The sequence below is a fragment of the Rosa rugosa genome, chromosome 1 (genome assembly GCF_958449725.1).
Source record: "Rosa rugosa chromosome 1, drRosRugo1.1, whole genome shotgun sequence".
Taxonomy (NCBI): Eukaryota; Viridiplantae; Streptophyta; class Magnoliopsida; order Rosales; family Rosaceae; genus Rosa; species Rosa rugosa.
In genome coordinates, this window is record NC_084820.1 from 69,194,875 (window position 1) to 69,209,795 (window position 14,921).

General features: G+C 41.3%; 1 long non-coding RNA gene across 2 annotated transcripts; it reads left to right on the top strand.

Annotated features, from left to right (window-relative positions):
* The first annotated feature begins 1,327 nt into the window (after positions 1-1,327).
* Positions 1,328-4,030, top strand: LOC133746432 (uncharacterized). 2 transcript variants are annotated; one of them, XR_009864147.1, is made up of 4 exons: positions 1,344-1,696; positions 1,777-1,848; positions 2,490-2,584; positions 2,693-4,030. It is a non-coding gene; the product is annotated as an uncharacterized LOC133746432 (long non-coding RNA). The 2 variants fall into 2 exon arrangements; XR_009864148.1 differs by having other exon boundaries at positions 1,328-1,439; positions 1,542-2,584.
* Positions 4,031-14,921: the final 10,891 nt, after the last annotated feature.

The following is a 14,921-nucleotide window of genomic DNA, read 5'->3' on the forward strand; positions in this document are numbered from 1 at the left end:
TTTGCAGTCTCGCCGTTCTAATCATCGGGACCGAGCCTAAATGGAGAAGAAGAAGAAGACGATGAATAAGAGAGAAAATTTAATGAATTGAGGGCAAATTAGTCCTTTTAGCCTCATTTAATGAGTCACGTGCTTCACACGTGGTCTAATTGACGGAGGCGTGACGGAAAATTGACGTAGGTACCACGTTGATACGAAAAATTGAGTCTGGGTATTACTTTGATAACTTTGTAAGTTCGGGTATCATATTGTCAGTCACCCAAATCTCCAGACACTGTTGGTGCAAAAAACCCTTTATCAATCTATTCATCACAATTGCCCACAACATAATTTCAAAGGGTGATAAAGTCTAGAAACATGCTTCTAAGGACCAATAAATTCATATTTAAAGCATACAGAAGAGAAATTGCATTTATTTCATTCAAAGCATCAACATTTATACAAAATCAGTTAGGGCTTCACAACCTTAACTCTCAAAATTGAACTACTCACTATCCATAGTCAAATACATCATCAATAGCAAATAAAATTATGGAATAGATAATAAGGAAGAGAGTGGAGAGTTAGCTTGGTCACTCCTAGCTATGAGCTAGTATGAACCAAATAATTTCTTCACCCAACTACCCAAAAATATAGGTGTGGTGCTCTTGATGATGATTCTCTTGAAGCCTTGAATGAGTAATCCTTCAAATTCTCAAAATAAAACTAAAGAAAATATAGAAAATGAAAGGGGAGGAGGAGAGGGCAGCAGCCCTCCCCTAAGGTTGGTGAGTGTGGCGCCGGTAGTGTCTTAAGAATAGAATGAAGGGTTGGTGCTATATATACATATATGGGGTCGTGGTTACTGCTGGAGTGCTGGAGAGAGAGAGAGAGAGAGACTTAATATGCTGTGCTTGTGGTCGAGAGGAAAAAGAGAATTGGGGTCAGCGTGGAAAAAATCTGGTCAAGGTTAATTGGATTATGTGCCACGTGTCAAGCTTGGATTGGTGCCTACCAATTAAACCAATCTGCACGTGCATGGTTTTATTAATTAACCAATAGTTAGGTTAATTAATTTAGGCAATTATACCAATTAAGCCACTTATTAATAAACTAAGTTCCCTTTCCTTCCATATTTGATTGACCATGGGTGACCGATGATCTACTATTTTGTTCTTTTGTCGGAATACTCTAATTTGCTTCATTTTCGCGTCATTTTCCCTTGATTTCCGCAACTCCGCTTATTTACTACAAATTTAATAAAAGTTTATTAATTACATAATAATTGACTTGAGAATTAACTTATTTATAGTGTTTTAGATACAATTGCATGCATAAAAATGCGTGTAATCAGTAGAGATGTTTTGTTAAAATGAGGAATGCCAATACATGATATGCTAACAGGTTCCATTCAATTTCCGTTACATACGTTGAGTTTATATTTCGATCATTTTGCTCTGGTAATTGATTTCAGTTAATTTTCAAATTCCCGATGGATTTTCTTAGTTTTTTCTCGACTTCTCACCGGAATTGAGTGTGTTTGCTCCTAATTTTATGATTAGAAGTAAATTTCAAGCGAAAATTGCTTTAGAAGTGACTAAATCGAAGTTCTAATGGAGCGATGAGATTTATGTGCAATGATTGCTCAAGGAATCAATGCCGGAGATGTTGAAGCTTTAGGTCGCAGGGCTCTACACCTGGCAACTTCACCTAGAAGGTAAAGCCAACTTCACCTCCGAATTGTTGAAAATGTAAATGTTCAAGTTGGATTTCCTTACTTTGATTGTTGTTTGGCAGAACTTGACTGGAATTAAATGTTTATCTGAGGCCAAAGTCGATAAAATTTGTAAAGTTGCTGAGAAGATAGTGGTTAGTGCTCAAACTTGTCATAATCTGAAATCCAATATTGTCTTCATCAGGTAGTTATTTTAGTTTCATAGTTTGTTCTATTCTCTACAAAGCAATTCATTAGGGTGTGTGTCAATACAGCTTCTGGCACAATGACAAGTCTGTGCATTACAATTTATATTTTGCACAAGTATTGTGGCTAATGCAAGAGGCTCAAGCACCTGTTCGGTATTCACACTAGTTCAATTTCTTCTTAATATCTAGATGTAATTAAAATCCATGTTATGTTCTTGCTTGGAAATCTGCAGAAGTATCTTCTAGGAAGATGTTATTTTGTTGTATTACTTTGAAACTCCATTTAAGTTTAATCTAATGAAATGCAGTTAAGGAAATACCTTATTGTTTAACTTAAAGACTTGGAAGGTGTTTTGGAATTTAATTAGAACTTAAAGTCATTAAAGTGTTCCTGTCATTAGTACTATGAACCATATTAAGCTTTCAGTTATCAAGTTGTTAAACTAAGGCCTTGTCAAGCTTTCGTTTTGTAAAGTTATCAATTGTACCATCAAATAATGAAATGTTTATTTATTTACAATTATCATGTATTCAGTGTGTTTGATAAATAAATTAAGTTGTTAACCTTATTTTTGGGGTCCTGCAAGATATGCTTTGAAGAAACACACCGCTAACAGATAGTATATTGCTTCTCCCCATCTACTGAGCGTATTCCAGATTGTATAGCCGCCTCATTGTCAAGGTAACTAGCTATTATAATCAATGCACTCTGTTATGTGCCCCTACTTCTCATTTTTTTTTTCTCTACAGAACTTTATGCTTTGGCCAATAACCATGAAACTATTTCCAGGAAATATAATGTATTGCAATCGTCTACTTGTTCCTGTGCACCATTGAATTTAGACTTCAGAGACACAAGGGTGATGCGGCTGGTGAGCATTGGAGTGTGTCCCCTGATTTTATGATGGTGCTGCCATTGTTAGCTTAACATGATTGATGAGGACAACAACCACAAGCATTCAGCATTCCCCAATGTATATCCATATATGCCACTGCACATTGCACTAGCACAAGTTAAGAAATTGGCACTAGCTAGTAGATTGCCACTTCTAGGGCTGGATTCGGTACTAAACCGATCCATTTTTCCCCAAACCGTTGCCGAACCGACCTCCTCCGGTATCAGCATTTTCAAACCGCCACCGATCCGAATAATCGGTATACTGACAAGTCGGTAACCGAAAATCTCGGTTTGGTATCGGTAGGTAACCGGTAATTACAAGCAAACTCCATGAATTGAGAAGAAGATGGTTTGCAGATCTGTTGGAGAAGATGATGAAAAAAACAGGGAAGAGAAAGAAGAAAGAGAAGAATTGAGAGGGCATGTTCTTCCTCCATCGAATTAGCAGAGGCTGTTGAGGCTCACGCTCCAAGCCTAGCGTCGTTACTTCAACGCCGATCCCCACCACTCTGACCCAGCTCCGTCATCGAGTATAACGCCAGTGAAGGAACAAAAAAAATATACAGATCGAAGAACTAACAATCCATGGTGAAAACGGGATTTTGGTGGTTTGGGTTTTGATTTATTTGTAAGAGTTGAAATGGTTGCTTGTGTGATTCTGGAATTGTTGCTGGTTTCCAGAAAGAAATTCTGGAATGAGAGAGAAGACAATGCTGGAACGATGGGTTTTCGCTTTTCATTTTGGGTTTTTACTTCTATCGCTTAAGAAACTAATAAATATAAAATTTGTAGACAATATGCTGACAACAACCCGTAGTGCAGTGGTTGGGATTAGAAACTCTATCTATGAGAAGAGGAGTTCGAGTCGCGCCTTCTACCAATTTTCATTTTATATATATATTGTGTAAGACGCTGATAAATATAAAATATGTACATATAGTAATGAGAGCAACTCGTGGTCCAGTGGTTGGGATCAAAGTCTCTGTATGAGGGAAAAGGGGTTCGAATCCCGCCTTCGACAAATCATTTTGTATATATACTCGGTATGGTGTATACTCGGTCGGTACGGTATACCGACGGTATGCTATACACCATACCGTAGCCGAGCCGAAGGGAGCCATACGGTACGGCTGAGCTGAGCCGAAAGTCGGTAGGCCGAGATTTCGGCCCAAATCGGTTCGGGCCGGTTCGAAAATCGGCTGGTTCGGTTGCTTCGGCCCAAAATGCCAGCCCTAGCCACTTCTACTCTCAATTGGCAAACTACATGCACTTCCGTAACTGTGATTGAGAAAGCCTCACGACAACTAATAAAGGATATATATGTTCTGATGGCAAGAATATATTGATAGTTTAAGAATGCTTAATTTGCATTATTTAGCACATCGATTTTTCATGTAATCAGTTTTCTCACGCAATATGCTTAAATTTCCCAATTGGGGATTATACCAACTACTTTAATCTCATTTAGATGTGTAAATCATTGCCATACTTATCAAGAACGTAACAGCTTCTTCTTGTTAAGAATCTGGATAATCGAGCTTGAAGAAAAATATCTTAATTGATTCATATGTAATGAAACCCTAGATAATAACATGAGCAAATTACTGCTATGGGCAAACAGAAAACTTGCTACTGCCATGCATTCAGTACTTTAATTAGTAATCTATTCACTTTTTCTTTGTTATCACTGACAGTCTTTTTTCCAATGGTCATGAATGTGATACTTTAGTTCTCTGGTCTTCTTTATTTCCTTTAATGTTAGCCAGAAGCTATGTGAATATTATTCTTTTGTGCAAAGAATCAAAGTGACATGCATGTTATGTCAGTACGTTCCCATGTAAAGAAGTAATTAGGTAAAGGATTCTAATTGAATAGTTCCCTATAGTTTACAGATATATAAGTACATTTACTATGAGCAAAGAACGGCCTAGCTAGCTATAATCATGAAATGGAACTATATCGAAATGACATTACAGCATTAATTAGTCATGTTCGCAGCCCAATAATTTCAATGAAGAGAATTCAGAACACCGATATGCATTTGCATCAACATAAATAGATAGTTAGATTAGAGCAACTCCAACAGCTTCCCCATATTTTGATTTTTCTCTATTTTAGGGAAAAATGAGTCTCTTTTGCTCCAACAGATTCCCTATAACTATCCCTATTTTAGGGAAAGTGAGGAAAGAGAAAACCAAATTCCCTATTGTACATACCACCTATATCACATACCGCCAATCAACATAAATAGATAGTTAGATTAGAGCAACTCCAACAGCTTCCCCATATTTTGATTTTTCTCTATTTTAGGGAAAAATGAGTCTCTTTTGCTCCAACAGATTCCCTATAACTATCCCTATTTTAGGGAAAGTGAGGAAAGAGAAAACCAAATTCCCTATTGTACATACCACCTATATCACATACCGCCAAGCATAAGCAACGACCTCTTAGGTGGGCCCCGCGACATGGCTAGTCCCGCCTACGACATGCATCCGGTAGTCCGACACCCGAGCTACCTCGCTATGGTGGAGGTCGGCCGGTACCTCGTAGGGAGGTCACCCTCCCATGCTCTCCAAGAGGCTTCAAGAGAAGCAATATATGTATTATTGTCCCACATCGAGAATATGTAAATGGAAGGGGACTCCTTCCATTTATAAGAGGAAGTCCTCCCCTTCTTAGAGAGGATGGATCCATGATCCTTATACTTGTATCACTACAAAGGTCACTTGACCTCACTCATAGTAGAAGGTGAACCACTATACATGCTTGTGTCCCTTTCTCTCTCTCTCCCCATCATGATCCACACTTAGTTCCCGTACTGTATTCTTCAGTAGAAACATTGGCGCTAGAAGGAGGGCCCCTATGTTAGGGTATGAACCTTCGACCTTAAGCAAGAGTCATCCGGGTACACGAGCCATTCGGGTACATGGGTACATGCAGGTACTTGAGTCAGCGGGTACCTCCACTCCTAAGCCTCCGGGACTTTCACAAGTCAGCCGGAATTAAGCTTCACTTGCACACCAAGGGTCTCGGTGGCATTCACCTTCCCGGATCCTTCAACGAGTCACGTACGGGTACCATTGCGTAACCCGCCCGGTACTTCGAAATTTCTGGGAACCAGGCCTCCCCAACAGCATCCTCACTTCCCGGAGATCATCACCGGTAACTCCATCACCTCACTGCTAGCTCCCTCAGCAACTCACCAAGGGTCTCGGTGGCATTCACCTTCCCGGATCCCCAAAGCTCCATCATCGAGTCAAAGACTCCCGGTAACAGACCTCTCCCGCTCTTGTACATATCATGATTGGGAGCCCGGTATCCGTAACCTGGCCGGCACCCATGCCTCCTCCTGGATTCTCATCACTGACAACCTCGATCTCCTGCACTACCCGGTAACCAACACTCTACCCCGGTACTCGACACATCAACATTTCTGGTTCCGGGCCTTTCTCTCGTGCACATCGGTTAGAACTCGGTAGCTCGCTCACCGGCAGCCCATTATCCAGCAGTTCTGTGGACACAAATCTTCTCTAGGCACCCATACACTCACCGGCAACTTCAATGCTTCACCTCCAGCCCGGCGTACTTGAGAAACCATCTCCCCGGCCGGTACCTTCACTCAAACTCGTTGATATACATAAGCCAGATGCATAACCGGGTACCACCTCCATCACCGGAGACTCACCTCTCCCACGCCTCCCAGCCAAACATCTCTCTCCGGCTCTCGGTCCTTCACCTCATCCCGGTAGCAAGTTTGGCACACCGGTCAACCTCACCAAGTCCCGGAATCAATTTCTCAAGCGGCACCTCTCGGTGACTCTCCCGGTACGTGAACAGTCCAGCTCTTGGTACCCGATCGTTTACAAAAAAAAAAAAAAAAAAAAAAGGAGAACAAGGGGTATTGCTCTCGGCACCCAAGTAGCTACTATGGACACCCTATGAGTCCTCACAATGTCACTCCAGTCCCAAATAGCACCCTTCCAGGCTTCAATTGCAGCAACCAGATAAGTTTGCTTCCCTGTTTAGCTCTCCAGCTTGTGCGCATAAGCTAAATCACAGTTCCTACATACGAGTTCATACTCTTCTGAAGGTCAGAGCTGAGCCTCTTGCTTTATATTTATCTATTCCCTACTCATACACACGTGTTTAATTAAAACAACACAACTCCTACTTTATTGCCACATATAAGAGACATGATATAATTGACATCCAAATCTGCCCATGCATAGGGCACGTATACCTTTATCTTTGCTATTTTATAGATGCTTTCCATGCATGAGTTGTAACACTCATAAACAAATCCGTACATAGCCATAGCTTGTGACATTGGTGTGTTGTATATGGTGCATCCCCATGCTTACACGTGTACATATTACACAACCTTGTGACTTAATTGTTAATTATACTACTAATGCTAGTCACTGATATACATAAATGCATATATATAGTACACAAAGGTCTTTGCAATCATTTCCCTCATACCATTACACCTCTTTTTACTAGGAAAATTCCATGCAAAACTCTCGATAATGTACCGAAGCACACTTGCCATGGTTCAATCTTATGTGTGATCTGCCATGCTCCAAGTTGATGACACACATGAACATAATACTCTTGTTTGCTTGTGCGCGCTTACAGCACAAATGTAGCCAATTTGAATGTACTCTATACGCATGACCCACTACAGCACACACATATATATATACTTAACTGATAAGTTAGCCAATTATACGAGTTGGCTTTCTAATTATTTACTTCCTCCGTGCACCATCATATGCAATTAAACATCAATGGCGAACACTAATAGCCTTGTTGTGAGCTTGCGTTATATCCTCCACATTTGATGATTGTATGTTTTGCTACAAATATATGTCGCATGGCTTCTTACGTCATTCAAAGCTCATGCAAAACAATTTTGCTACCCAATACATTATGTCCTTCTTATTTCCCCATGTTTTTCCTTTATACAAATTGAAAGAGTTATTTCCTTCCATTGTCTCCATGCTGGTAACACCAGACACTCTCCTAAATGTTGGCATGCCAAATATATAAACATATCATGGTCAATTAGTCAATTATACCATATGAACAAGCTACTACTCACTTGCTTATTTTTGACGAGGCACTATCATTCCAACCGGGAGCCTTTCTTATATGAGCAAAAGCAAGTGCACTATATCGGTACTCGCTAGCCGACATGGAGTCATATATATAGACAACAATCTCTTTGCAATATCTTCACCAATGAATGGCTCCAGATAAGTTCTCATCTACACTTTCTTAATTTGAGCTAATGCTATACTTCACATGCTTCATTGATTACTACAATCTAAGCATGCCTACAAAATGTGATAGTCTCGATATCATATCTATTATGCCTACGTGTTAATACTTAATTTAATTGACTATCAATTAAAATTGCTACATATATACATATGGCTCTAAATTAGTGTCAAATACGGCACTTAAAATTCTCGCCCCGAGCGAGGTACCCTCAAGGGGTAAGTCAAGGTCAAATGCTTGTATAAATCTCCTCCTATCATGCGAGGCTAATATCGTCATTCTACCCGGGGCCACGCCACCGGGTACCAGAAGCCAAAGCCACCGGACACCCCAATGGGGTTACGATGCTCAAAGCCATCATTCTACCTGGGGCCATGCCACCGGGTACCGGGGCCCAGGGCCACCGGTTACCCCAACGGGGTTACATCATTCTACCCGGGGTCACGCCACCGGGTAAAGGAGGCCTACAAGTCCTCATTTAACCCCATTGGGTTAAGGAGGCTTAAGCCCTCATCAATCCCACCAGGATCACGGGCTCACTCACCTCATTGGGTACATCAGGCCCCGAGCCTATCTACTCCACTAGGTATACGAGTCAGCCCAACCCTCATCTGGTACCGGAGGCCCAATGCCAGACACCCTCATCGGGTACCGGAGGCCCAAGGCCATAATACCCTATTGGGTACGAGACACCTAGCTCTCAATTAAATCCTCTACTCGAGCGAGGTATCCCAACGAGATAACTAAAGGGTAGCTCCCTTACAAAAGCCAAGGTCCAGTCCCTTGCATCCAAATCCTTGCCCCAGGCGAGATACCGCCAAGTCTTCATTTACCCTTCCGGGTATCAGAGGCTCCAGTCCTCAATCTACCCTTCCGGGTATCAGAGGCTCAAGTCCTCATTCTACCCTTCCGGGTATCAGAGGCTCAAGTCCTCATTTACCCTTTCGGGTATCAGAGGCTCAAGTCCTCATTCTACCCTTCCGGGTATCAGAGGCTCAAGTCCTCAATCTACCCTTCCGGGTATCAGAGGCCCAAGTCCTCATTCTACCCTTCCGGGTATCAGAGACCCAAATCCTCATTCTACCCCATCGGGTACCATAGGCTCAAGCCCTCAGAAAACCCCACTTGGTACCGAAGGCGGGGTAAGCCAAGGTCCAGTCCCTTGCTTTTGAGTCATCTCACCTCCCGAGCGCTCTGTACACTTGGGGGACTTATTCATACCACTTATCACAAGTGGAGGTAGTACCCGATCGGGACTATCATTCAGCTTCACGCTCATACTTTTCGTGCTATGGTCTATTAATGGAAATATTGAAATTTTTTACCTATTGTTGATCGCAACAATTAAATTTCTTTTACATCCCATTAATAAAACCATAGGACAAAACTCCCACAACCTATCACCCGCTCAACATGAGCGAGCTCAACTCTTACGTTCCCGTTACACATAAGCCAAACAATCGGGTTATAGCTTATACGTTCGGGTCAAATAAGTTAGAGTTCCTTCCTCTAACCCATACTTGGGGGACTATCATGGCCATGCTATAGTCTCACTACTATGACCAATAGTTACTACAATACCGGAGCTCTATGCTCAGCCTCACGGGCATCCTCGAGCGTAACCTAAGTACTAACTACATAACTTGGGGGACTCGGCGAGTAACTACACTCCCGGTCCTAACATGTGTTCATCATATGCATACAACACATACATACCATTATGTACATATCATTGTGTTCATCACACATCTATGCATCATTGCATCTCATATAAACATTCATACACCTCGATGCATTTGACTCAAATGTCACTTAGATTGCCCTAGTGCAATCAATATGCTTTTGTGCACTCATCTTATTTGCAGGTACTAGCTTAATGAGGGCCCCGCGGCACCCACCAACCCGAAGAGTCCCTTCTTACTTACGGAGTTGGGGGACTAGTATGGGTATGACGTTCAACAAGGTCATCACTCATACTTGGCGGCATCACATTTAAACTCCCCAACCAAGAAGCGCCTCTTACTCGGGGACTTGTACATACCACCTATATCACATACCGCCAAGCATAAGCAACGACCTCTTAGGTGGGCCCCGCGACATGGCTAGTCCCGCCTACGACATGCATCCGGTAGTCCGACACCCGAGCTACCTCGCTATGGTGGAGGTCGGCCGGTACCTCGTAGGGAGGCCACCCTCCCATGCTCTCCAAGAGGCTTCAAGAGAAGCAATATATGTATTATTGTCCCACATCGAGAATATGTAAATGGAAGGGGACTCCTTCCATTTATAAGAGGAAGTCCTCCCCTTCTTAGAGAGGATGGATCCATGATCCTTATACTTGTATCACTACAAAGGTCACTTGACCTCACTCATAGTAGAATCTCTAAGTGGACGTAGCCTTGCCTCAAGGGCAAGGTGAACCACTATACATGCTTGTGTCCCTTTCTCTCTCTCTCCCCATCATGATCCACACTTAGTTCCCGTACCGTATTCTTCAGTAGAAACACCTATATTTACAGCAATCTCTAAAAATTTAAGGAAGAATATGGAGATTTTAGAGATTGCTGTAAAATAGGGAATCTGTTGGAGTTGGAGAAGAAAAATATGCTAAAGCTTTGATTTTTGCTTCCCTATTATACAAAAATTATAGGGAAGCTGTTGGAGTTGCTCCATCAAATATATTTTCTAGTATTAAAAAAATTAATTATAAATATCAAAGAGTTGAGATCATCTTATAAGTGTGGGGTTACTTGCACCGTTGGTGCATAGAAGAATTTTTATAATTTTAAAATATGTGTTTTCTCTTCCAACTAAGTGATAAAGTAATCTGGGGTTCATATCCAAAACCAATTGACAATGGATGGAGTGGCCCAAACCCTTATAAACTCATAGGCAAGGTCCCATTTTTCCCATGTGGGATGTATATATTCTCAACACGCCCCCGCACGTGTGGCGAATTTTCAAGTCATACACGTGGACAACTTTTGGGTGACGTGGAGCCAGTGTGGCCGTTAGGCATGCACACATGAGTAACCCGCTCTGATACCATGATAAAGTAATCTGGGGTTCACATCCAAAACCAATTGGTAATGGATGGAGTGACCCAAACCCTTATAAACCCATAGGCAAGGTCCCATTTTTCCCATGTTGCTGCTCTGTTGGTTCTTTGAAACCGCTTTCCTTTCTAGTTGCCCACCCACACACACAAAACATTGAAAAAAGAATAAGAAAACCAAACCCATGTGGGATGTATATATTCTCAACACCAAGTACATGACGAGTTACTATTTTCTTGACGAACATAAGCTTTCTAAAAAATTTATGTGAGGAGTACTCTCAAAAAGTTGTATGGAGCTAACTAGTAGAAGATCGATCAATCAAGTTGGTACTCTATTAAGACTTAAAGACTTTATAATTGACAATGATTATACATCTTAATATACCAAGTCCCAGTTTGGCATAAACTTAAGTGTAGAAAGCTGTGAGAAAAACCCTAGCATATGGCTCTGACTCTCTCTCGAGAGGGATATCATCGTTTCTTCCATTCGGTGAGCGGCGATGACAAAACTTCTCGCTTGCTTCTCTGTTCTTATGGCGGCGGCGACAAACCTCTTCCTCTGGCTCTATCTTCGGTTACAGAAGATGCTTGTGCTGATTTTGGTGGGATTGGTCCTAGAATCTTGAGTGACCAGATCTGGTCTGGTGGTGATGATGGATCTGCTCTTGATCCGTCGACCTATGGTGGTGATAGCGACCAGCGCGGTGGTAAGATGGTTGCTATTGGCGGTGGTGATGTCTGGTGGCGTTCGCTCGACGAGGGTAGGGTGGTCTTCGATGGAGGAGGCGGTACGGTTCGGGCTGATCTCTACCCGATGCGTTCTTCTGGATCGAATGTGGCTGTGACAACTGCCGGTGGTTTTGAACGCACGGCTGGCTTTCAGCCTTTGCCTGGAGGCGGTGACTGCTTCTGGTTGGGATCTATTCCTCTTGGAGATGAGGGTAGCGACTTGCAGATGGTGAAGGAAGGTGATTTGGCCCGCTCTGTTTTCGCTGGCGCTGCCGGCGGCTGGGGTGGTAATCGGCTTGGTCATGGTGGCCTAACAGTGGTTGTGTGGCCGAGTTTTGCAGCGGCGAGGCAACTCGGAGATGGTGGTGGGGTGCCCTTAGTACTTCTGGGGGTGGCCTTCGTAATTGCCATGTGGGCTGATGCTTGCTGGTGGGCCTGGGCTTGCATAATTTTGGATGGGATGGAAGGTGACTTGTCATCTTCCATTCCTAGTTTTTAGTTTTTTTATCAGGTCGCAAAGATCACATTCTCTGAGGGTTCATTTTACTTTTGCTTCGGAGGATGTTTGATCTTTGTTTGAAATAAAGGTGCGTTATTTTCCTCAAAAGGTGGGTGTACTCTGGGTGGCCTGGGGCTTGTTCTTGTAATAGAATAGGTGTTTAGGGTTCCCTAAGGAACGATTCTTTCTGTCGACCCCTTAGGGGTGTTTCGTTTTTGTACTGCTTGCTGAATATATATAATGGGCTGACCTCTTTTCAAAAAAAAAAAAAAAAAAAAAAAAATAGACTTAAAAGACTTTATTAAAGTGCGGCGTGTGCCAGGGTTATGGAGTAAACAGGTACCAAACTGAAAAGGAGAAAAAGCCCGATCGAACGGATCGGATGTGACTAACAACAACATGATAAAAGTAACGATAGCCATTCGGGTGAAGAATTGTGTTATGTATCTGTCTGTGCATGATTCCCATGACATACAGCTTAGATTACTTTTCAAATTTTCAAAGCTAATCATCAGAAATATTGAAATAAGGTAGGGTGGCTCAACTGTCTGCCACGGCAAGTAGGACAGTTGTGTGTGTGATTAGGATGCTACTTTGTTATCTTGTCAAGCATGCGTGCTATGTCTAGTAATTACACTGTGGCCTTTGGGATCAAAATCAGAAAGCAACAAGCACATATATATGAAAAGTTATTTTGTCTACATAAACATAATATATCGGATTTATTAAATAGAGGATTTCAACCGTTGATAAGTTAAATTCATATGCAATAATTGCGTTTACAAAAAATCAATTAAATTCATAATAATTTTGTAACTCAAAATTGTGTAAACAAATGTAGTCCGTTAGATAAAATTAAAATAAACATTGTGCTAATTAAATGGTTAAACATTTTTTGATTTGACTAATTTTTTTATGATTCATATGTATGTATGTAACAAGATGGCGGTGAATGCAGAGCATGCCAGCGAGGTGACCGGAGGTGAGAAGATGGCGGCGTTTGCTGCGTTTGGCAAGGGTGCAGCAAGTTGGGTGCCCAGATCATCTTGGGAGCCCAAAAGGATTCGGCGGCCCAAATCAGTTTGGGGGCTAAATTCAAATGGGCTTGGGGCGCCCCAACCTGTTGTGTGTACTTGTTGGAATTGGGCTCTTTTTTGGACCACACGGATACACTCTGTTTCTTCAGGGTTTCGTATTTGGGATCTTGGAGGATCATTAATTCAACTAAATGCACCTATGGTTATCTTAGATCTAAATGTAGCCTATTTACTATGTATTCTTTTCATAGTGTATAGGTTCGCTTTTGAATATGTGAGCACTGATTGTCTAATTGGTGGTGCTAGTATGCCATGTCCTAGACTTGCCCATAGATAGCAAGGGAAGGTATGTATCCGTGCCATTCTGGCTTGAGTTGAATGAGAATTGTTTGGTTCAAAAAAAAAAAAAATGTAACAAGAGAATAAATAGTTTAAATTATTAAACTACATGGTAAAAATAAAAACAACATCCTCACATTTCAAATTTAAGGAGCCCTCATATATATATATATATATATATATATATATATATATATATATATATATATATATATATATATATATATCATACACCTACAAAGCCAGCCACCCTGCTCTGGTATTAAGTTTTCTAGAAAAAACTACGTACACCATATTAATGTTTCCATCACATAAGACAATTTTTGCGTGTAAATTTATGAACTTACATGCATACATATCAAGGAAAATATATTAGTTATTACTGGTTTATTAATATAACTTGCAGACGTAAATATAGGACTTGTGATTTGTTATGGAGAATGGAGTATATAAAAAAATGAAAGTCATTCTTGATCTGTATAGTTTTATATATAGTCAGTCGTGTAGAATCGTATGCAAGTACGTCATTTCGTTTCCCTTGAAGTTCTCTCTGCCTCTAAATCCTTTGGCACAAAAAGAAAGTCCTTTTCCAGCTCGTCAAGACTAGCTAAGCTATAAAGAGAAAGAAGAGTAATGAAAGAAACCAAACCACCATGTGAGGTCTGGAACGAACTAAGGAACTGCTGCTGCATAGCCTCCGATCATGTTCTAAAAGAAAAGTAAAAGGCCACTGCATGCGTTCCTCTTTCCTTACAGAATTCGATAAACGTATGATAACAAACGTGTCACTATCTAGTTAATCCATGTTCTGAGCGCCACGCGTCAACCTCCTTCTAAGCTTTTACTTATCGAGTAGGAGGGAAGAACATGCAGTGTTTCAGAAGAAGATCTGAAACAGAGACCTCTACGGCAACCCCCTTCGTATAACGAACACACGACAAAATTTTGTGGCATTGGTCAAATGCATTCAAGGCCACAGATATTAATTTGATCGGCTGTTCTCGATATTAAATTTTTCTGATATGAATTCAATCTCGACTTGGAATTGGGGAAACATTAATGATTTGAACCAGGTATAATAAAAGCCATCTTCAATTCCTATTTTTCTACTCACATAGGAAAAATTCTTTTATACACCTGCAGTACAAATGAACTAATAAATTAAGCGAATCTTAA